Raw genomic sequence first — 25,681 nt, 5'->3', positions numbered from 1 at the left:
ACGCGCACGAATTTACAATACGCAAAAGCGTGTGACGTCAAAATAACGTCATCTCTACAAAATTTTGAAGGGTTTTGGACGCGCATTTTTACGTGCCCTAAAATTTATGTCAGAAAAAAATAAAAATAAAAACACGGAGGCCACCCATCATAAAAGGCGTGTCGTGTATGTATGTCGCTTTATGATTCTTGAACGCGCCTCCAGACTATTTATTTTATCAAAAAAATCAAAGGGATCATTCTAGGGTTCTTTTAAAGATGGGAGTGCTCTCTACAACGTTCTCTACCTTGGCTCACCTCATCTACCAACAATCTCGACTCATCTCTTTTCGCCGGCAAGCTTGGGCTAACCTTACCTCGACGGAGACCGCCACAGATGCTCAAGTTTACAAGCCCTAGGTCAGGTTTAACGAACATCAGATCTTCTTTGTGATCTGTCTCGCACAACAAGCCTCCTTGTGTTGATCAGAAGTCACAGGGCTTGATTCCGAGAGTTCAATGACCATTAGATCTTATTTCACCCCTCTCTCCGTGCATTCTGTAAATTCCTCTCTAAATCCTCTCTTTGATGTCAATATCTCTATCTAGCCGAGAGAACAAAGGAGAAACATAACTGATTTTTTTTGGTTGCCCCTTATCGGAAAACACACACAAACACACCTTTTCTGTGTGCTTTCTCTTTCCTCATTCCTAAGCCCTAACTTCGACTCGGAATCCTACATCTCCAATCTACGAACCTTTGTCCCCTTTGAAACCCTAAGATCAGACCGTCTTCTCAAATTAGGGCTTGTGGTATCGATTCAAAACATGTATCCCACCGCATCCATCATCCATCAAAACATCCATATCCCAAAACGATTGTTTCTTCTTCAAAACCCATTGAACGAGCGTGCGTATGAAAAGTTAGAGAAAAACATATGGCATGCAGAAGGTGAAGCATATTCATCCAGTGGATCGTGATTTTTGGTCAAGATAACTCCATTTTCCTATTATAGGTCAACTGCAATCCATTATATGTCCTTCGCCTCTTCCCTTGTTCCCCCAATTCCTTCCCTATGCCACCTTCCTCTCTCTTCTTCCAGCGATACCCCAATTCCTTCATCAGACTCATCTCCGCTGCTTCACCAAGCGCCTCTCTATTGCACTGATCTTATTGTTTTCTTAGAGTTGGCAATTTGAAGTGTATAAGGTATTTGATTGAACGTTTGACTCTTTCTGTTCCCCTGATTCATATTATTCTAGCCCTAATTCGTTTTTTTTCATAGCCCTAATTGCATTTTTTACATTCTTTTGCCTATATCAGCTAAACACTTAACCATGTTTCATAAGATACTTAAACACAACTGTGTTACCATATATTTTTACAATTTGTAATGTTGTGCTTGTGGTGTGATAGTAAACCATCAATTTTTGTTAATATGAAAAAAAAAATCAAAGTTTGAAATGCCCTTGACTGTGCAAATTTGTTTATATACAATCTGGTCTTGTAAACTTAGAGTTGGCTTGCACGTGGTTCATAAAATAGAGTACCTAATCTTTTTGAAGATTTCTTATGATATCTAAATTGCATGAAACTTTTCAAAAGAAAATTAAACTGAATAATTAGTTGATATTTGCATTTAAGTATAATAACTTAAATTTTCTATTAATTGATGCTGATCAACTTTTTGTATTGAAGCAGATCTTGAAGTGCTTATAATATTGTTTGGCATCTATCTTTTAATATGCCATGTAGGAAATAAAAGCTTATTGGTAAAGGGATGCTTCATCCCTACTTGTTGCTATTGGTTCTCATTTACCAGACCTTGTAAGTAAATAGAAACAGCCAAAAAGAATATCATCATTCTTTCACATCTATCTTTGTTCCAAAATGTATGCACAAAACTCAACTCTTCAAGAAACTCAGCAGAAAGAGGCATCCATTAAAATAATGGTTGACGACCCTGTAAAATCAGAGCACACTCGGTGGAATGCAAAGGTATATATTTTCTCTCCTAGATTTCTGACTTGAATTTGAGATTAAAATTTGTAATTTCTTTTGCTTATTTGATTCAGATTATATTAATGAGTGGACTCAGTCAAAATGCTTTGATTCAGATTTTATTAATGACTTGAATTCCCCATTTTTGCTTCTCTTAAAAATGGGAATACTTTCAAGGCAATTGGAGGCTTGTGGGAAACCACAGATGGCAATGATCCTTCAGTTGACAAATCCACTCTTGTTCACACTGATCTTAGGTTTGTTTTTGCATGATAACTTGTATATTCCCTCCCCCCCCCCCCCCCCCCCTTTACAGATTTCTAGTTTATTGATTTATATTGTGTAGGTATGCCAAAGACCTCACAGGACTTGATTTTAAAAATTGCCAACATTGGAATCCTTTCCTCGAGGTAATCCGTTATTGTTTCGAGAGTTTATCTAATTAATTAATTAGATTTTCTTGTTATCTAATCATTTGATTATGTCCATTTTTGCAGATTCATTATGACCGAGTTAAAAAAGATGGAATATTTAGCCATAAGGAGGTCACAGTACTCTATGTTCCTGATTTATCAGATTGTTTACCTTCAACATATGCATGGAGGGATCAATGGCTTTCACACAAGAAAGCTATTGTTGAGAGAGAGCATCGATATGCTCTTAAAAGAGAGGTATACTGTTACTGCTTCATATTTTACATATATATATATATATATATATATATATATATATATATATATATATATATATATATATATATATATAAATCGATTAGAAAAAAGGACAGATGAAACTAACATATTGAAACTAAAAGTTTTTTCTTCCATCATATGTTTTGGTTTATATAGATAGCTCGAGGAAAGAAGGAAGGATTGAAAGGTAACTAACTTATTGATATTATCATACCTGAAAGTTATTTATTTTTATAAAAATGTTGTAAGTTTACCTTTTATAACTCTGTTGATTCTGCTTAGATAAGGAACCTGGGACACCCAAAGATCTGAAGAAGGATGCAAAATTAGAAAAAGAGAAAGTGCCTGAATCTGATGAGTCAGCATCAAAACTAAAAGAAATGGAAAAAGATAAAGTCAAAGAACCTGCAAAACGTAGGAGTTCATATTAATGCAGTAGATATAGAGAAGACAAATGTGGTTGAGACACCTGGCGAAGGGAATAACTCTGTAGAAAAGAAAACTGGTAGTGGAAAAAAGAAAATTATCAGAAAAGTTATAAAAAAGAAGGTTGTTAAAAAAGATAAAGCAGGAGACACAACCAAACAAACTGATACATTATTAGATTCCAAGAATGTGGGAGAGACTTCTACAGAGACAGAGACTGCAGGTCAAAGTCAAAGTCAAAGTTAAGGTCAAGGTCAAGAGTCAACTGGTAATACTCCTACTGTGAAAACTCTTACAAAAAAGAAAGTTATAAAAAAGGTTCATGTGGTGAAATCTGTTAAGAAAGAAGATGTAAGGACACAATCTGAAGTGACACATGTCAAAGAGAAAGAGAGTTCTGAAATCAAGCCAAAGAGTGCAGATACAGAAAGTCTTACAAGTGTGAAAAAAACTGTAAAAAAGAAAATAATAAAAAGGGTTGTGAAAAAAAAGGTTGTTGCTAAAGATAAAGTGGTAGATAAATCAAAAGTAACTATTGCGGAGGAACAAAGTGTTGCCCCTGAGCAGAAAAAAGATGAAAAGAAAGGTAAAATGGGTTCCAAAACGAAGGGTATTATTGTCCAGTCTGACAGTAATGAAAAATTGGAAACTGAGGAGAAGTTAAAGGAGGAGAAAGTGAAACAAGAGAAGGATGTTAAAGGTGAAACAAAGGGTAAAGAAGTAAAAGATAGTAAAAAGGATGAAGAGGTTCCTAGACACCCTGGGTTGTTTCTCTAAACAAAAGGGTGACAATCCCTTCATAATGTTTTAGCAGCTAGGTCAAAATTGTTTATTATATCTAAAAAGACCTAGTAAATCCTTTGTAAGTTGCAGATTTTCGATCATATTCATACCCACTACTCTTTCATCATTTCTTTCAAATTCCCACCTTACAATTACGATTTTTAGTGAAAAAATACATGTCTTTGAAAGCTTTTATGGGTACTTCGGTTTGATTTGTACAAGAGCTTTCTCTAATTCTGGTGATTTGCAGTTGTACACCAACTATTTGTTTAAATGTCTACACACCGATTGAAATCATGCTTCATTTATCTGAATTATTCTTGTTGCATGGTTTGTTAGTCAGGTTACCACACTTTCTAATGTTGAAGAAAAAAAGAGATTTGAATTTCTGGAAGCAGTGAGCGGTATGATGGATGCCCATCTTCGTTACCTCAAACGGGTAGACAATTCAATTCGATGGCAGCAGTGTGTGTTTGTGGAGCTTTCTAAAATCTAAATCTGAATTATTCTTGTTGTAGGGATATGAGCTTTTGCATCAGATGGAGTCGTATATAAATCAGGTTTGGTATTTATTTTAGTTTAGAGATTAGACATACAGAAAAGAAAAGAAGAATGCATGTTGTGTTTTATTTTAATTTTAATATAAAAAAACTGGGCAGGTGTTGACATATGGTCAACAATCTCAAGAGAGATCAAATTATGAGCAAGCAACTCTGAACGAAAGAATGCAAGAGTACAAAAGACAAATTGATCGGGAGAGCAGGTGATCATGCAGTCTGCTTCAAAGGGAAAGGTTCAAACCATTCGCCAAGGATATCTTTCCAAGCGCTCCTCAAACCATCTGTAACTCAACTTCCTTTACTTTACTTTAGTCTTTACTTATTATTTTCGACAACAGGGCTCTGGCAGTCAAATATCTAGTCAGAGGAATAGCTCTGAACTCGGTCATGGCCTGCTGAGTCGTTGGCTTTCTTCTCATCATCACCATGGTGGAGGCGGAGTACATGATGAGAAATTTGTTGCTCATCACACTGTTAACCTCTTGACTTCAAATTTGAAGCAGACATGAACTACATTTACATGCAAGATTTCTGTAATTCTTCTCTAACCCTTGCTAAGGCAATGCTGTTGCAAGACCCGGGCCCAGGGGGTAGTGATTCAATCTCAATCTCATCAATGGCAGCCGTAGCAGGCACCAGTGAAGTGAAAGGACTTGGCATGGAGGAATTCCATGGGTACACCCTCCTCCATCTTGCTTGTGAAACTGCAGATATTTGGATGATTGAGCTGCTCTTACAGTATGGTGTAGCTGTGCTTTCTGGAAATAGAAACTTTGAATTGCGTGTTCACCCACTAACAAGAGCCAATTACTTGGCTTCACCTCCCTTGGTTGTAGCTTACGCACTTGTCGGCACGGTATGTGTAAAATTACTCTTCTACCCTCAAAGAAACACACAACACAAATTCATATCATGTTTTGCATGTTGTGAGTTTTAGGTCGAAATCGACTTCGAAAACGAACCAACGGGAGCACAAAGGACGTAAAGAATGCCTACTTTAGAGACGTTTTGCCAAGCACCGAAGAAATCGCACATGTATATATATATATATATATATATATATATATATATATATATATATATATATATATATATATATATATATATATATATAAGCTTACAAACTGTAGAATGTGTTTAGTAGTGAATCTCATAGGCACAAAATGGTAAATTTGCAGGTGGTTCAATCAGTGTCATTTATTAATATTTGGAATTACAGCCTCTCTATGTTTGACTAAAACCTTCTGATTTTGTTGACTTTTTAACTTTGTTTTTGGTTTCATTTAGTAATAAAGTATCAAATATCAACAGTTATGTGGTAGTAATACTTCTGAGGGGGTGTTTGCTGGGCTGCTTCTTTCAATGTCATTAACAACAGTGGTAAGTAAAATCTTACTATTATGAAACTCTTTTGCTTAAACCTACCTTATTGACTTGTAGGTGATTACACATTAATTTAATTATGCAGGTTTTGAAGTTTTTGATTGAAAAGAATAGTGTTAATGCTCTTCATAGAAAAGTATCACATCCAATTGGGAAGTAAATATAAGCATATCTTGCGGGGGTAAAATGGTAATTTGTGTAATTTTATAACCAAACACAAATTACCAGGCAAATACATAAGAACAGGAGAATCTTTTAGAGGCCTGTTACAGGCAACAGGGCAAAACATTGTTGAGATCATGTCTGGAGATGATCATCTCCAAACATGATCTCAACATGGTTTTGCCCTGTTGCCTGTAATAGGCCTCTAAAAGATTCTCCCGTTCTTATGTATTTGCCTGGTAATTTGTGTTTGGTTATAAAATTACACAAATTACCATTTTACCCCCGCAAGATATGCTTATATTTACTTCCCAATTGGATGTGATACTTTGTGTAGGTTTGGAAGGAACTGGAACTGGCCTTGTTGTACATGAGAAAACTCTTGGAAAGTGAGTTGAATTTGGCTAAGTAATTATTGAGTGAGATGGGCCAATGTACAACTGCTTATCCATATAATCAGCTGTTTGGAGCATTAGTCTTAAAAAATTATGAAAGGCAAGATGAAACTTAGTTGGAATTTGATGTACATAGTAGATTAGATGCAAATTTATATATTGTAAGAAATACAATTGTATAACATTAAATTTATGCAATGGATTCTATTTTTTGTATATCATATTTTATTTTCTATTATGAAACATTAAATACAAATTTAATTTGAAAATAAGTAAATCTATAAATAATATTTTTTTAAACATTTAAAATTATGATACGCAAAAATGTGTGTCATCTTCATTTATGACATGGCCTTTCTTGACAGGGGCTTTCTTGATACGCATTGCGTGTCATTAACACGCGCGTCGTAAGGTTACGACAAGCGAATGCGTGTCGTCTTCCTTTATGACAGGGCCTTCCTTGATACGCATTGCGTGTCGTAAACGCGCGTCGTAATTGCGCATCGTAAATGAGCGTCGTCTCTCTTTATGAAAGGGCCTTCCTTGACGCGCATTTGCGCGTCGTCTGAGCCTTTTACGACGCGCAATGAGCGTCGTAAAAGGCTGTTTTTCTAGTAGTGATTTGAAATTAAGAAAAGGGATGTCGTAATCTAATCATAAATTCATTTAAGGTAGGTCATTCAATTTACCAATTTCAATATATATAAAATTCATAGATTATTTGAGGTTCATTGAATCTTATCAATGGCATGTTTAATCTCAGATTATGCTCTTTAATTTGCGACTGGGATACCGAGGATCACAAATAAGATGTGAATAACCATGCAAACCCGCTTTATAACCTAGACATTTTTATCATATCAAATTGATGTGTCGGTAGACCACACACGCTCCATCAGTTAATGATAATTTTTGAGTTGTATCATCATAACAACTTTATAGTCCCAAATTAGGGTGATGGTTAACCAAAAACACTCAACTAATGACTCATAAAAATTGATGTGCGTTTTCATGGATTAGCATGCATTTTCACAATTTCCTAAAGTAACTAGAGTGAAATTTTAAAAAGGTTCTAGTACTTTATAGCATTATAAGTTTAATGAGTTTATGTCCTATCGAACCCATTTTACTAACGACCCTCCACCATACAGGAGAGCGGTGGGTGAAAAGGACACCAATTTAACGGTCAATTTTATATGCCGTTTCCTTATACCATATTTATAACATGGCTTAGTAATTGAGACATACTAACTGAAACAACCCTAAAAATACAATCCAAAAATTTTTGTTTTAAACATTACTAAAACCATGAAGTTAATCATCATATAATAAAACCATGAATTACATGTCTCAAATGTAAAAGTGAATGTATCAAATCAACTGATGTCAAAACATATCAAAACATCCGAATAAAAACTCCCAAGATAAATTGAAGCTATGGTGTATGCCATGCCATCATCCCGAGCTCTTCCATTTACTTGCGGAAGTACCTGAAACCAAAAACTGAAACTGTAAGCACAAAGCTTAGTGAGTTCCCCCAATCTACCACATACCATGCAATAACATATAAAGCATACTGGGCCTTGCCCACTTCATCGGACCGAAGTCCAGAAACTACATCGGACCGAAGTCCGGAACTAACCAGGGCCTTGCCCTCTACATCAAACCAAAATATGGAAACTACATCGGACCGAAGTCTGGAACTAACCAGGGCCTTGCCCTTTGCATCAAACCGAAGTCTGAAAACTAACTGAACATAGCATGACATAACATAACTACTAGCATAAACACAAATAAGGCATACTGCATCGGATCGAAGTCCAGAACATATAATACAAGACATGCTTGAATCACAAAGACATCAAACACACTAAGCTACTGCATCGGACCTAAGTCCGAAACTGCTGCTAACTATACGAGTCGTCATTGTGGTCGTAGACCCATTCCTACTGAAAGAAAAACTCACCTAGTAACGCTAGCTGTTGAGATGCTAAATCTGAAACTGGCTGACTGCTGCTCCGGAACTCCCCGGTTACAAATTCCACAGATACTAAATCAAATACGGATAACTGTTCTCAGGGTAAAATAACTAATTTACCCGTGGTCAAAGTCAACCTCCTGGTCAAAGTCAACTTTCAGTTGACCGGACTCGTTGAGTTGGGCCGTCAACTCGCCGAGTCCCTAACACCTTTTCTAATCCTCTACTCGTTTCACCTCGTGGAGTTTGGCAACAACTTGACGATTTCTTCTTTCGAGTTAACTTCGAATCTAACTTTATCCGACTCGCCGAGTTGTATGAACAACTCGTCGAGTTCTCCTTCATCATATGAACACGTCCAGACTGTGACTCGCCGAGTTGTATAAATAACTCGTCGAGTCTGTTCTTGAGGCAAGAAAATTGCCTTGGACTCGTCGAGTCACGGCGTGGACTCGCGGAGTCTCCTGCATGCCACTACTATACAATCGCTTCTAGTTGGTCTCAATGCGTCCAATTCATAGATCTTGGCTTATAGGGATGGTTTTGAAAGTAAAGTTTCCAACTTTACGTGCATGCACACGAGAATGGGGCTAAAACACCAAAATCATCCAACACTAATGTAACGCCCGTAGATCCGGGCTAGTCAATTTAGAGACGATAGGCGTCAAAAATGACTTTTTGATGGAAGATTATCTAGAAGGATTAATCTTAACCAAGTTGTAGTATATGTCACAAGGTTTCCGTGCATATAAAGAACGCCAAAATCCGAGTTATAACGAAGAAGTTATGACCCGTCGAAGTTTCGCGACAGAACCAGCACGACGCAATGCAACGTAAAAAGTGAATTTACGTTAGAGCGGTATTTAGCCGAAGCAATCTAAATGAGAATCTAAGATCTCATTGTTGGTATCGAATCGATAAAAAGTTAGGCGAGAACGGACGTCAAACGAAGAAGTTATGAATTTTTAACGAAAGTTTCTGTCCCGGCCTATTAAAAATAAATAATAAAAATAAAATTCAAAATTAGCCGACAGAGTCTAAACGAAAGTTATAGATCGTAGTCTCACCTTCGCGTGGATATAAAGAACATCGAAAACGGAGCTCGTATGCAAAAGTTACGCAAGTTTGAAGTTTGCTTAATAGCGTACGCCCCGCGTAATTTAGGGTACGCCCAGCGTACCCGTGAACCGCCTCAGCTACGCATGCAATGACGTCACTTGAACACATACGCATGCAATGACGTTGAGTACGCCCTGCGTAACCTGAGTACGCCCCGCGTAATTTGAGTACGCCCCGCGTAATCCCAGACCCAACAGCCTATAAATAGAACTCAAATTCAGCCATTTTTTCTTGTTCAAACTCTTCCCTCTCTCTAAGTTTTGCCTCGATTTGCGTGCCAATCATACCCCGAAGCCCCGGTAATATTCCCGAGTCCCGAAGCAAGTCCCGATATCCCGAAGATCCCGAGAAGTGCGGTTTCCGAGCCGAAGCTCTGCCCGCGAGAAGTTCGATTTTCGTAGAGATCTTCCAGATCTGCTGAGGATTACTACTTTTGCAAGTCGTAGTGCTGTCCGATCATCTTCTGATCAAGTGAGTGTATACTACCTTTCATAAACACAATAATAATACAAGTATGGTTTGAGTGTATTTGGTATATTGTCGTTTATATGTGTGAGTGTGTGGTTACTTTCTTTTAACACATAAATATGAAGTATTTGGTATAAAATACGTGCTATGTGTTTATATATTGTTGCTTATTTGAGATGAGTATGGAATGAATGTTTTATATAGTTTTTAAATGAGTTAAACTGTATGTGTATTCTATATCTACAAATATGTTGGGTAGAACATGGGTAGATGAGATAGTTGGTATGTTGGTATGTGATAAAGTGATGAGGTATGAAAGATGATTAAGAATGATATTGGTAGATGCACCTATTAAAGAATGTCATAAAATTAGCAGATGTGCTGGAGAATAATGTCGGCAGATGCGCCAAATAGAGATTGTCATAATAATAGCAGATGCGCTTATAGAGTAATCCTGGCAGATGCGCTTATAGGATAATGTCGGCAGATGCGCCAAATAGAGATTGTCATAATAATAGCAGATGCGCTTATAGGGTAATCTTGGCAGATGCGCTTATAAGATAATGTCGACAAATGCACATAAAAGAAAATGTCATAAACCTGGCAGTCGCGCCTCATAATGTATGACGTAATCCTGGCAGAGGCGCTTAAAGGATGATGTTGGTAGATGCGCCTTATGTAGCAATAGATTTTTGTGCTAATTCCTTTGGTCAATCCTAGGAATGAATGAATGACGGGTAGTTGAATTCTTAGGGTAAAATCCTAAGAAATAAAGGAGATAATGGGGATGGGTAATTGGGTTGATTGTTTGATGGTTGATTATAATAATTATATTATTGTGGGTTGAAAACCCTATATGCTCACCAGGCTCCCAAGCCTGACCCACTCAGTTTTCTTTGCATTACAGGTAATGACTCAAGAGTATAAGTTGGTGGACTTGACGAGAGGTTTTGGATTATAGATCAGTAGTTGAATAACTATTGTAAGGTCTATTTATATTGTTTATGCTTTTGGTCTATATCGGAACATGACATCCCGAGGTTTTATTATTTAATGGAAATACATTCTCTTTGAGAAATGTTTTGATAAATGGTTATTATATTTTATTTTGGAAACAAATTCCGCAACCGTTTTCTTTAAACGATCACTCTGATTTATAAAACAAAGCATAAACAAATCGGTCTTTTCTGGCCGTGAAATTGGGGATGTCACAGTTGGTATCAGAGCATTAGTTTAAGCGAACTAGGAATTTGTAGGATTTCTAGACTTAAACTTAGAGTGCTAAGTAATGGTTGTGAGGAGTGTGTCTAAAATATTTTAGGTAGTACACCTTAAATTGACACAAGCACTAGTTTATTTTAGCAATGATGCCTAAAATGCTCTTATGTGCAAAATGTTTTGTGTGATAGCTATATTGATGCTATTATTTGTTTGGATCTATGGTTTGTTGCCGACCGGATCTGGAAACCTTATGTGTGTAGGATTCTAAGCGTACGTCTACGATATTAGAACTAGCATGTAAACGTTTCGGAGTGATAAGGATGAGTTGAATATCTATCGTGAATGAGGATCTAATTTCACCTTATTCGGTGTATAGATCAAAAATGGTGAGAACAAGAAGTGGAGTTGGAAATGCTGATGAAAACAGGAATCAACCACCAGTGATTGAACAAGTACCTGTCGTAGTAGCAGCACCTGAGCCAATAACCATGGCTGGTGTGCAAATGATGATTCAGACGATGTTGGATCATCAGATGGATGAAACTAGACGGTTGCTTCAACAGAATCGTGAAGAACTGTCAATTCGTGTGGAGGAGCCTGAATTAAATGAAGGGCACTCGGAAGGTGGAGACTTCAGTGGGTCTGTTAGTCAAGCCAACCCACCGATAGTTAGGCAAGACAACCATGGTGGAAGGAATGATGGAATGGGATGCAAGTACAAGGACTTTCTAACTTGCAAACCATCGACCTTCAATGGAAAGGAGGATCCGATTGGAGTTATGGATTGGATTTCCGAAATGGAGTTAGCCTTCATGACTTGTGGCTGCAGAGGCAAGTTGCAAACTATCTATGCAGTACGTCAGTTCAGGGGTGGGGCTGTTCGTTGGTGGAACACTTTGGGGAAGATCCTAAGTCCTAATGAGCCACTGCAACTGACCTGGGCAGAATTCTTGGTGCAATTCAAGCGCAAGTTCTGCTCTGCTCAAAATCTATTGGAGTTGGAGAATAAGTTTCTGATATTGAAGAAAGGCAGCATGTCAGTGGATGAATACACTAATGCCTTCACAGACAAGATGGAGTTTGCTTTACGCATCGTCCCAGACGAGCTGACAAAAGTCGACCGGTACGCAAAGGGACTCCCTTGGGAGTATGCGGTGCCAGTACGTCAGGCACCTACCTTAGAGGCAGCTATTTGGGCTGCCAAGTCTGTTGAGAATATGATCAAGGGGAGGACTGACAGTAAGGTTGAAGTTGGCGAGAAGAGAAAGTTGGAAGGAACTTCAGGTTCTAATGAGAAAGGAAAATTCTCAAAGTCTGGAGGAGGAGGAAGGGATGAGGCAAGGTGGTGCGATAAGTGCAAAAAGAAGCACTCAGGAAAATGTGGCGTGGAGGTGACATGTTTCAAGTGTGGAAAGCATGGGCACTACGCCGATGAATGTATTTTCAACAAAAAGGTGTGTTACGAATGTAATGAAGAGGGGCACTTCAAGCAAGATTGCCCAAGGAAAAATCAAGCAGCAAGGCTAGAGGCGACGCCAAAGCTAAAGGCAAGAGCATTTCAAATGATCCTTGATGAAGCAGATGGCAATGCAGGGAATCAAGAATAAGGATATTATATCTAAAGATCAATTTATAAAGTAGCGATATGAAAAGTATCATGTATATAGCCTATTAGAGGCATAGTATAGGGTGAACTTGAACTTTTGTGTAATCATTTCAAGGAACTAATATAAACCCTAGTTTTGATAATTGATGTGTCGAATGATTGTCTGATTTTCATGTATGGTGACTTGGTCGACTACGAGACGATACTTGGGACGAGTATGAGTAGGTGTGAAAGGTAGTAGATGCATATACTACCGGAAGCACAGGACTCACACTTGGATCAGGGAAAGTCACAAGGTTACCAAGAAGCTAGTGATTGATTCCATTTTATTCTGGTATGTCATTACCATTGTTTCGGTAATGACTAGTAATATGGTTCTTGTTCCGACCATAGTGGTCATATTTAAATTTGAGTTCGACGGCGAGGAGTATGTACGTGGTCTAGAGGACCGAGTTAGATGTAACATCTGACTTAAGTCAGAAGGTTGAAGTTAATGCGATTGATAGTGTCGCTCTCGTTGTTAAAAGAAGTTTGTAGGTAGAAATGCTACATGCTGAAATGTGATTATATCACATTAGAATATGAAGGAAGGTATATTCCATTCTGGAATTTAACTTTATTAAAGACCGATTCTAAGTGTCGCATCGTGCGATGAGAGGTCGATAGAGCACGACCCATCGGTTTGTTACAATAGATAAATGAAAGTAATTATCCTGAGGAGAAGGAGTCCATAATAACGACTTATTTGGTAACTCGAGGGTTACGATTGAAAGTACAACATAGTACGATAAGCAGATGCAAGATTTGGGCATCTTCTGCGATCAAGAAATCCGTAGAGTTAAATACTCTTTAGAGAAAACATAGAAGTTACGGTTATTACCTAGGATGAATAAATAATGTGTGGAATCATTATGCAAATCCTATTTCGTTGATGATTCCGGGACGTAATCATCCTAAGGGGGAGATAATTGTAATGCCCGTAGATCCGGGCTAGTCAATTTAGAGACGATAGGCGTCAAAAATGACTTTTTGATGGAAGATTATCTAGAAGGATTAATCTTAACCAAGTTGTAGTATATGTCACAAGGTTTCCGTGCATATAAAGAACGCCAAAATCCGAGTTATAACGAAGAAGTTATGACCCGTCGAAGTTTCGCGACAGAACCGGCACGACGCAATGCAACGTAAAAAGTGAATTTACGTTAGAGCGGTATTTAGCCGAAGCAATCTAAATGAGAATCTAAGATCTCATTGTTGGTATCGAATCGATAAAAATTTAGGCGAGAACGGACGTCAAACGAAGAAGTTATGAATTTTTAACGAAAGTTTCTGTCCCGGCCTATTAAAAATAAATAATAAAAATAAAATTCAAAATTAGCCGACAGAGTCTAAACGAAAGTTATAGATCGTAGTCTCACCTTCGCGTGGATATAAAGAACGTCGAAAACGGAGCTCGTATGCAAAAGTTACGCAAGTTTGAAGTTTGCTTAATAGCGTACGCCCCGCGTAATTTGGGGTACGCCCAGCGTACCCGTGAACCGCCTCAGCTACGCATGCAATGACGTCACTCGAACACATACGCATGCAATGACGTTGAGTATGCCCTACGTAACCTGAGTACGCCCTGCGTAATTTGAGTACGCCCCGCGTAATCCCAGACCCAGCAGCCTATAAATAAAACTCGAATTCAGCCATTTTTTCTTGTTCAAACTCTTCCCTCTCTCTAAGTTTTGCCTAGATTTGCGTGCCAATCATACCCCGAAGCCCCGGTAATATTCCCGAGTCCCGAAGCAAGTCCCGAGATCCCGAAGATCCCGAGAAGTGCGGTTTCCGAGCCGAAGCTCTGCCCGCGAGAAGTTCGATTTTCGTAGAGATCTTCCAGATCTGCTGAGGATTACTACTTTTGCAAGTCGTAGTGCTGTCCGATCATCTTCTGATCAAGTGAGTGTATACTACCTTTCATAAACACAATAATAATACAAGTATGGTTTGAGTGTATTTGGTATATTGTCGTTTATATGTGTGAGTGTGTGGTTACTTTCTTTTAACACATAAATATGAAGTATTTGGTATAAAATACGTGCTATGTGTTTATATATTGTTGCTTATTTGAGATGAGTATGGAATGAATGTTTTATATAGTTTTTAAATGAGTTAAACTGTATGTGTATTCTATATCTACAAATATGTTGGGTAGAACATGGGTAGATGAGATAGTTGGTATGTGATAAAGTGATGAGGTATGAAAGATGATTAAGAATGATATTGGTAGATGCACCTATTAAAGAATGTCATAAAATTAGCAGATGTGCTGGAGAATAATGTCGGCAGATGCGCCAAATAGAGATTGTCATAATAATAGCAGATGCGCTTATAGAGTAATCCTGGCAGATGCGCTTATAGGATAATGTCGGCAGATGCGCCAAATAGAGATTAATAGCAGATGCGCTTATAGGGTAATCTTGGCAGATGCGCTTATAAGATAATGTCGACAGATGCACCTAAAAGAAAATGTCATAAACCTGGCAGTCGCGCCTCATAATGTATGACGTAATCCTGGCAGAGGCGCTTAAAGGATGATGTTGGTAGATGCGCCTTATGTAGCAATAGATTTTTGTGCTAATTCCTTTGGTCAATCCTAGGAATGAATGAATGACGGGTAGTTGAATTCTTAGGGTAAAATCCTAAGAAATAAAGGAGATAATGGGGATGGGTAATTGGGTTGATTGTTTGATGGTTGATTATAATAATTATATTATTGTGGGTTGAAAACCCTATATGCTCACCAGGCTCCCAAGCCTGACCCACTCAGTTTTCTTTGCATTACAGGTAATGACACAAGAGTATAAGTTGGTGGACTTGACGAGAGGTTTTGGATTATAGATCAGTAGTTGAATAACTATTGTAAGGTCTATTTATATTGTTTATGCTTTTGGTCTGTATCGGAACATGACATCCCGAGGTTTTATTATTTAATGGAAATACATTCTCTTTGAGAAATGTTTTGATAAATGGTTATTATATTTTATTTTGGGAACAAATTCCGCAACCGTTTTCTTTAAACGATCACTCTGATTTATAAAACAAAGCATAAACAAATCGGTCTTTTCTGGCCGTGAAATTGGGGATGTCACAACTAAGCCCTTAGGGTTTGGAACAAGGTTATATTTGCATAAAGGTAGCTATATTGAGTTTCTAGAGCTCAATAACATCCAGATCTATGGTCTTCATGCCAAGGAGAGCTCAAATCTCGAGTTTGAATCATAAAAGGCTCCATAAGAGACATAAAGAAGCAATAAAGAGGGTTTAATGGAAGAATAAGCAAGGTAATAACTTTATTACCGGAATAAGAAGCAAATGCAAGCTAGTTCTTGGATCTCCTTCCTCTTCTATTGATCATCTTTCCTTCCTTCTCTTCTACAACTCCCAAGCTATCGCAAAACACTCAAGCTCAACAATGGGGACTAGAGTTTTACAGTGAAATACTCTAAAGGTGCTGGAGGCTGGGGTGTGAGGCTATAATGACGGTTAAATAGGGTGAAAACCTTGGGATTTAGGGTCTCATCCAGACTAGTGGACTCGCCGACTCCGAGATACAGGCTCGTCGAGTCGCCTACTAAAGACGCGTGCAAATCCCGCCTCTACTCGACGAGTTGGGCTACAAACTCATCGAGTACCTCTTAAGAAGGAAAAGTACTTTATTTAAATTACATACCAGACGAGTCCCCATCACGTCATAAAACCACTTCCAAAACCTGGAAGTGAACCAGACGTCTCGATCTGATACTACTGATACAGGCACTCCATGTCGTGCCACTACCTCGCGCACATAAATATCAGCTATCTTCTCGGCCGATATACTCTCCTGAATCGGTATGAAATGCGCACTCTTGGTCAGCCGATCCACTATGACCCAAATCGAATCAACTCCACGTGTGATCCTGGGAAGCTTAGTGATGAAATCAATAGTGATATCCTCCCATTTTCACACACGAATGTCTAATGGCTGCATCTTGTTGTGGGGTCTCTGGTGTTCCGCCATGAGCTTCCTGCAGGTCAGGCATCTCTCCACATACCAAGCTACGCCCCACTTCATGCAGGTCCACCAATAATCGGGTCGAAGATCTCTGTACATCTTCCTCGCCCCTGGGTGGATGGAGAACAGAGACTTGTGAGCCTTGTCCATCAACACCTGCCGTACTCCGCCCCAGTATGGTACCCACACTCTCCCATGAAGAGTCACAATCCTCGACTGTCATAGTCAAAGGAAGCTACTTGGCTAACAATCATCTCACTTCTACCTCTCCTCCTTCGGGACCTCAACATGTGCCTCTCTAATCTGCTTCAACAATACAGTAATCACTGCCATTCTCATACATATATCCCTGATCGGGGCTGTTACCGCCTTGCGGCTCAGGGCGTCGGTCACGACGTTGGCCTTGCCCGGATGATAAAGGATTTCACAATCATAATCCTTTACCACGTCTAACCATCGGCGCTGCCTCATGTTCACATTCGGCTGATCAATGAGGTACCTCAAACTCTTATAATCCGTGTAAACGGTACAACGGACCCCATAGAGGTAATGTCGCCATATCTTGAGGGAAAACACAACTGCCCCCAACTCTAAGTCATGTGTTAGATAGTTAGCCTCGTGAGGCTTCAACTATCTAGAGGCGTAAGCTATCACATGGCCTCACTGCATCAAAACCGCTCCCATACCTTTGATCGAAGCGTCACAATAGACTACAAAATCCTCTACTCCCTCTGGCAGCGTAAGTATCGCCTCCTCACACAATCTCTATCTGAGGGTCTCAAATGTCGCCTACTGCTCAGGCCCCCAGCGAAACACCACCGACTTCTTGGTCAATCGGGTGAGCAGAACTGCTATCTTGGAGAAATACTGGATGAATCTCCTGTAGTACCCTGCCAGTCCTAGGACGCTCCGAATCTCAGATGGAGATCTCAGGACTGCCCATTGCATCACGGCCTCTATCCTGTCCGGATCTACTAGTATACCCTTCTGGTTGACGAGGTGTCCAAGGAACTGCACCTCGCACAACTAGCACTCGCACTTGGAAAACTTCGCGAACAGACTATCCCTGCGTCTCTAGCACCTCTCTCAGGTGCTCTTCATGCTGCTCCCGAGTCTTGGAATAAACCAAGATGTCATCAATGAACACTATCACTGACCAATCCAGCATCGGTCTGCATACGCGGTTCATGAGGTCCATGAATGCGGTTGGAGCGTTGGTGATCCCGAACGGCATCACCACAAACTCATAATGACCATAGCGGGTCCTAAAAGTGGTCTTCTACACATCCTCATTCCTGACCCGCAACTGGTGATATCCCGACCGTAGATCAATCTTGGAGAACCAAGATGCTCCCTGAAGCTAGTCAAACAAATTGTTTATCCTCGGGAGTGGGAAACGGTTCTTCCCCGTTACCTTGTTCAGCTCCCGATAATCTATGCACATACGGTGCGACCCATCCTTGTTCCTCTCAAACAGGATCGGGGCTCCCCATGGTGAACTTACTCGACCTGGTGAAACCCTTGTCTAGCAGCTCCTGCAGCTGTGTAGACAACTCCTGCATCTATGGAGGAGCCAACCGATATGGTGCCTAGGCTATCGGAGCCGCACTCAGTACTAGGTCAATCCGAAACTTGACCTGTCTCTCCGGAGGTATCCTACGCATGTCCTCCGGGAATACGTCTGGATACTCTCGTACTGCTGGTACATTGTCTACTGTCGCCTTGCCCTTCTCCCGGGCATCTATAACATAGGCGATATACCCTGCACAACCCTGTTGAACGTAGCGTCTCGCTCTCGCTGTTGAACAAAGGACTGGTCCGTACTGTGGTCTCTCGCCCTAAATCACTAACTCTCCCTCACTGGGAGTGTGAACACTCACTAACTGTAGCTCTCAGTCAATCACGGCCTCATTGGGGCTCATCCAATCCATACCCACTATAACCTTATTCCTTCGTAAGGGAATAGGAACCAAGTCTACTGAAAACTGCTCATCAAATAATTACAGCAAACATCCCCTATGTACTCTCATAACCCTAACGGTCCTGTTATCCGCTATCTCAACCTCAAGTGGACAATCCAGCTCCCCCGGAGCTCTATTAAACCTCTTTCTAAGCGCAAGTGAAACAAATGATCGGGTGGCCCCCGAATCAAACAATATTGTAGCGGAAATGTCGTTCATTAAGAACGAACCTATACAAAAACATACAATCATGAGAAACGATCAATATCAATAAAAAGATAAGAGGAAAATACATACCCACCACCACATCAAGAGACGCTCGCGCCTCCTCTGCTATCATCTGGAAAGCTCTACTCTTCGCCACTAGCACCTCACCCCGACCCTGATGGTCGTCTGTAATCCTCAAAGTAGCAGGGGCAGGTGCCGCCACCTTCCCCGCTGCTGCCAAACTTGGACACTGGGACTTTTTATGTCCCTTCTGATTGCAATGGAAGCAAATCAAATCAGATCGTGTGGTGGTGGTGGCTATACAATCTCTGCTCACATGCCCTGTCCGGCCACACTTGTAGCAACCAGGACTCCCTGCCTTGCACGCCCCATCGTACAATCTCTTACACTTTCCACACCGACTGTGGCTCTACTGTTCTCTAGATCTATGATCTGATACCTTAGGCTTTTTTTCCCAAACTCCATGTGCGAGATGTCGCCTCTGGCTTCCTCTTCTTCTCCATTTCCAAATCTATTTCTCTCGCTCTCTCTCTCTCTCTCTCTCTCTCTCTCTCACTCACGAGCCCTCACAATCATAACATCCAGCGTTTTATAGCTGGACTGGCTCACAAACTGGAAGATATCACTCCGCAACATCTCATGATAACGGGACTTCTTCATTTCCTCATTAGCTGCGTACTGAGGAACGAGAAGAGCCCTCTCCCTGAACTTAGCAGTAATCTCCGCCACTGTTACTGTAGTCTGAGTGAGATCCTGAAACTCCCTAGCTAACTGTTGCACCTCAATAACCAGTGCAAATTCGACTCTGAACCTGGTAGTAAAATCAGCCCATGTCATCACATCAAGAGATGTGTCATCTCTAATAACATGCCCGATCTCCTCCCACCAATCGCGTGCCATGTCCTTCAGAAGACAGGATGCTAGTCTTACCTTGTCCCCCTCGGGACATTTGCTGGTGTGGAATGCATTGGCAACATCTTCCAACCACGTAGTACTCGCTATAGGATCCCATGCCCCATGGTAGTCTGGAGCTCCACATACTATGAACTCCCTGAAAGTGAGGGTACGTGACCCCATCATGGTCACCACCTCAATAAGGAATGTGCTCAACCTCTCGTCCATCAGGTCCAAAATACCCTCCTTGATCGAGCCGAAGATCACAGGAGTCTGCTCAAGTATGATATGAGTAACCTCTAAGGAAAGGAACTCCCTGGTCTGCTCATCTTGATGCTCGGCCCCCAAGCCTGATCCTGATTCCTCGTCGCCTCCTGAACTACCGACTGCTGGCCTAGGGCGTAAAAGCACCATTCTGAAAATACATCATGACAAACGTCAGGAACAATGATATATCTCAAGGGATCACTACTACTACAAGTTTCCTAGTCTCATGTCAGCCTTCCTCGATTCAAGTACGGATCCTCTGCTTCCAGTAGTACGATCCCATACTACCTTCCACATCTGTCTATACTTTACTCAATAATTTCCTTGACTCCGTCAAGTCACTTCTACTACTACTAATCTTTGCTATTCTCATCCTAGGCTTGCCCTAGGGAAATCTCTGACTCTCCCAAAAACCAGTCCTCAGCTGTTGAAGGCCTCATTGTAAGGACAATTAGCCACCACATGATACCATCACATGAAATGAGGCTCGAATAATCCTTTGAGTATGGGACTCATCCCTACAACGGTTAGGAATCAAACAAGAGTTGCGTAATAGGGTCAAATCCAACACTCTGAGATTATTCAACCCTGATTGCATGTGACTTAACGTATCCACCTAATAGCTAACTCCCATCACTCCGAATCCCACAAAGCACAAAGCAAGCAACATTTAGACAAAGGAGACTACTCAAGCAAATCTATGCTCATAACAAGAAACTGTACTAGCATTCAATGCTAAGCTCCTACTATCAGGCATAACCTAAACAGGCTACCCTACTACTGTCTACTCAATACTAGCAAGCAATCCTCATAAAGTTGAAACACATATAGCAGGCACATAAGGCATCCTCCTAGATCGTTAGTCCTATTCTAGCATGTTGTTCTACTGAAACTGAAACTGATAATCATAATATAAACTTGTATGGGTAATTTGGGAGTACTTACTTGAGCTCGGCTGATCGCATGCACCACACCTTTTTCTTCGCTTTTTCGAAAACTCTTTTCTTTTTAAGTTTCTTTTTCAAAAGTTTCTTTTGAAAATGTTTTTCTTTTGAAAACCTTATACCAATTCCTTAGTTTGAGTTCAGACACACCCGAGAGTGTGCCTGAATCCCTCAAACCAAGGCTCTGATAGCAACTTGAAACATCCCCAAAAATACAACCCAAAAATTTTTGTTTTAAACATTACTAAAACCATGAAGTTAATCATCATATAATAAAACCACAAATCAAATGTCTCAAATGTAAATGTGAAAGTATCAAATCAACTGATGTCAAAACATATCAAAACATCCGAATAAAAACTCCCAGGATAAATTGAAGTTGTGGTGTGTGCCATGCCATCATCCCGAGATCTTCCCTTTACTTGCGAAAGTACCTGAAACCAAAAACCAAAACTATAAGCATAAAGCTTTGTGAGCTCCCCCAATCTACCACATACCATGCAATAACATATAAAGCAACTACTACGTCTTGCCCACTGCATCGGACTGAAGTCCGGAAACTGCATCAGACCGAAGTCTGGAACTAACCAGGGCCTTGCCCTCTGCATCGGACCGAAGTCCGGAAACTGCATTGGATAGAAGTCCGGAACTAACCAGTGCCTTACCCTCTGCGTCGGACCGAAGTCCGGAAACTAACTAAACATAGCATGACATAACATAACTACTAGCATAAACATATATAAAGCATATTGCATCGAATCGAAGTCCGGAACACATAATACAATACATGCTTGAATCACAAAGACATCAAGCACACTAAGCTACTGCATCGGACCAAAGTCCAGAACTATTGCTAGCTATACGGGTCGGCATTGTGGTCGTAGACTTGTTCCTACTAAAAGAAAAACTCACCTCGTAACGTTGGCTGCTGAGATGCTAAATCTAAAACTGGCTGATTGCTGCTTCGGAACTCCCCGGCTACAAATTCCACAGATACTAAATCAGATACTAATAACTGTTCTCAGGGTAAAATGACTAATTTACCCCTGGTCAAAGTCAACTTTAAGTTTACCGAACTCACTGATTTGGGCCGCCAACTTGTCGAGTGCCTAACACCTTTTCTAATCCTCTACTCGCTTCAACTCGTCGACTTTAGCAACAACTCGATGAGTTCTTCTTCCGAGTCAACGTCGAATCTAGCTTCATCCGACTCGCCGAGTTGTATGAACAACTCGTCGAGTTCTCCTTCATCATATGAACACATCCAGACTGTGACTCGCCGAGTTGTATAAACAACTAGTCGAGTTTGTTCTTGAGGCAAGAAGATTGCCTTGGACTCTTCGAGTCACGACGTGGACTCGTCGAGTCTCCTGCATGTCACTACTATACAGTCGCTTCTAGTCGGTCTCAATGCGTCCAATTCATAGATCTGGGCTTCTAGGGCTGGTTTTGCACGTAAAGTTTCCAACTTTACGTGCATTCACACGAGAATGGGGCTAAAACACCAAAATCATCCAACACTAAGCACTTAGGGTTTAGAACAAGGCTATATTTGCATAAAGGTAGCTATATTAAGTTTCTAGAGCTCAATAACATCCAGATCTATGGTCTCCATCCCAAAGAGAGCTCAAATCTCGAGTTTGAATCATAAAAGGCTCCATAAGAGACATAAACAAGCAATAAAGAGGGTTTAATGGAAGAATAAGCAAGGTAATAACTTTATTACTAGAATAATAAGCAGATGCAAGCTAGTTCTTGGATCTCCTTCCTCTTCTATTGATCATCTTTCCTTCCTTCTTTTCTACAACTCCCAAGCTATCACAAAACACTCAAGCTCAACAATGGGGACTAGGGTTATACAGAGAAATGCTCTAAAGGTGTTGGAGGCTGGGGTGGGAGGCTATAATGACGTTTAAATAGGGTAAAACCCCTGGGATTTAGGGTTTCATCCAAACTTGCGGACTCGCCGAGTCCGGGATACAGACTCGTCGAGTCGCCTACTAAAGACGCGTGCAAATCTTGCCTCTACTCGACGAGTTGGGCTACAGACTCATCGAGTACCTCTTAAGAAGGAAAAATATTTATTTGAATTACATACCAGAAATGGAGCGTTACACTAACGAATTGAATGATACATATTGTGACAACTGTCAATTCAGGTCATTCTTGGACTCATGCATATTTATAATAACCATTCATGCACAACATGCCATGACCTAGTAGTATAAATTAGGTCAAAAATCTTGCATAAACTAGGATCCAACTAAGGTCTAGGACTAATATACTTGATACTTACAATTCTAGTAAGTTGCTTAGCTACAATAGGAAATGCCAATACTATAATTAGAATAAGCTTCAAACTTTGTTATAATTGAAATAGGGTATAAAACTCTAAAAATAAATTAAAACACTCTAATTATACTTCAACATGTTGTTGAATATCAATCAATGTTCCAAAAACTCTAAACAGCCAAAAATCCAAATTTATAAATCTTAAAGCTTAAAAACTTTATAAAATTTGGCTATAAACTTTCTAATATCAAATTTTATTAATCAAATTATGGATTATACCAATGAAATAGAAATATAAATTACAAGTATTAATCATAATTTATTAGTTAAAAACAAGATTTTTAAATAAATCAAAAATTGCTTAAAGAATCACTTTTATAAAAATTAGATTTTTATAAAAATTAGATTTTTATAAAAATTAAGGAGGGATTTTTTTATAAAAATTTGAATTTAGGAGAGAGGAGGCTTTAATGCCTCAAAAATCTGGCCATCTCCCCTCTCCCCATGCACTCTCTTCCCAAAACTCATGATTAAACTCAAACCCACACTCCACCTCTTCTCTCTTCACTCTTCTCACTTCACTCTCTTCACACACTTCACCCTCTTCCTCTCTCTCTCTAAACTCACGAAATTTCTCTCATTTCTCTGCCAAATTTCAAGACTTTGAAGACCTTGAAGTGTTCTTACTTCTCTCAAGATCATAACCAAGGTAAACAACATCATCTTCTTCCATAGTTTGATGATTCTACTTCTTTTCCTTCTTAGTTTTCTCTTCTTTTAGGATTCTATGCCTTTCCATGGCTAGAAATCTTTATTCTCCCCTTGTGGTTTGTAGATTCTCACCATAACACAATGCATGTGTTTGAAATGGTGAAAATCCGGGATCAAACCCATGCAAGGAGTGAAAAAGATGCACATATGATCATGTGACATCAAAACATAATATTTCATGTTCTTCTCCATTTCTTGTGTGTTCATGCATGAACGAAAGCATTAAACCATTTCTAGTACATCTTGGATGCTCATTCATTCCATGCATGTGTTAGAAATCGGGCCTTACCAAGGACATGCATGATGTTCTTATTGAAATACCCTAATAATGCACACAAGCAAACATGCAATCTGCCAGATTACTTTGTTCGACTTTGAACAGTCATAACTCAGTCATTTCTTAACCAAATCATGATATTCTTTTTGTATTGGTTAGTTCCACGAGTTAACTTTCAAACCCAACTGGTCTTACTGTAAAATATTAAATATCCGATTTTTGGCAGATTTTACAAAAAGGTTGCGCATACAGCTCTTTTTCTGTGATCACTATTTTTATCTTGCTTAAACAATGGTCTTAAACCCAACCATAAATCTTAGGAAAAATACCTTAGAAACTTAACATATCTAGTGAGTTATGGTTGAAATTTCGTGGCTTAAAACCTCACTGAATGGGCTACAAAAATTCATGAACCTCAGCCACATCTACACTTCATGCATTATTGCATGCAACTTTTCTTAAATTGTTTGGAATCATTACCCTCATTTCTCTTCTGAATACATTCTTAACATTTTTACTTTTGAAAGCCCTTGCATGCATGAGATAATCTGGAAAATTTCAAGAGCTTTTGTTATTTATTTGATTTATTAGAATTATTGCTAAAACCAAGGGCATAAATCATATAAAATACTTCCAGAGGTCAATAAATCCTAAATAAATTCATGGATGATACTTATGGGGAATAATGACCCCTCACCAAATTTCAGCAATTTTTGTTACTGTTTCATATGATTTCTAATTTTTTTTTATTTAGGACATGATAAATTACAAAACCACTTTTTAGGATATGAAAATTGTATCTAACAATTTTCGCATACCTTACTTGTGATGGGTGACTCAAGAAAATAATTTCAAGATTTTTCATCATGTCTAGCTATTTTTCCCAATTTTTGGTAATTATAATGGCTTAAAAATGGGAAAAATAGTTCTGATTATCCAAAATTCATGAAAATTTGCCAGGATATCATATTATATAGTAGGAGGTTACATAAAAATTTTGAATATTTTTCTCCACTGTAAACTATTTTTCCCTTATTTTCTAAAGTTAATTGCACTAAAATTCACTTAAATATACATAAATACCCAAAACCAGTTTATACATTATGAAAACCACTTTTGATATTTTTCCCAAGATATTTATACTGTAAATGATGTTACAAAAATTTATGGTAATTTATTTTAACTGTTTAATAATATTTCTTTAATTAATGACTATTTAAAGAAATAAAACAAGGAAA

The 25,681-nt window shown here is 39.3% G+C and overlaps 1 pseudogene across 1 annotated transcript; it reads left to right on the top strand.

Annotated features, from left to right (window-relative positions):
- Positions 1–256: 256 nt before the first annotated feature.
- On the top strand, positions 257–4,648 carry LOC145046534 (uncharacterized; annotated as a pseudogene). The gene is made up of 10 exons (XR_013682022.1): positions 257–1,188; positions 1,681–1,977; positions 2,055–2,237; positions 2,327–2,390; positions 2,478–2,651; positions 2,829–2,859; positions 2,955–3,883; positions 4,221–4,320; positions 4,400–4,441; positions 4,541–4,648. The product of XR_013682022.1 is annotated as an uncharacterized LOC145046534 (transcript).
- The last annotated feature ends 21,033 nt before the right edge of the window (positions 4,649–25,681 follow it).

The sequence above is a fragment of the Lactuca saligna genome, chromosome 5 (assembly GCF_052625555.1).
Source record: "Lactuca saligna cultivar CGN05327 chromosome 5, ASM5262555v1, whole genome shotgun sequence".
Taxonomy (NCBI): domain Eukaryota; kingdom Viridiplantae; phylum Streptophyta; class Magnoliopsida; order Asterales; family Asteraceae; genus Lactuca; species Lactuca saligna.
This window is presented reverse-complemented; position numbering and strand designations above follow the sequence as displayed.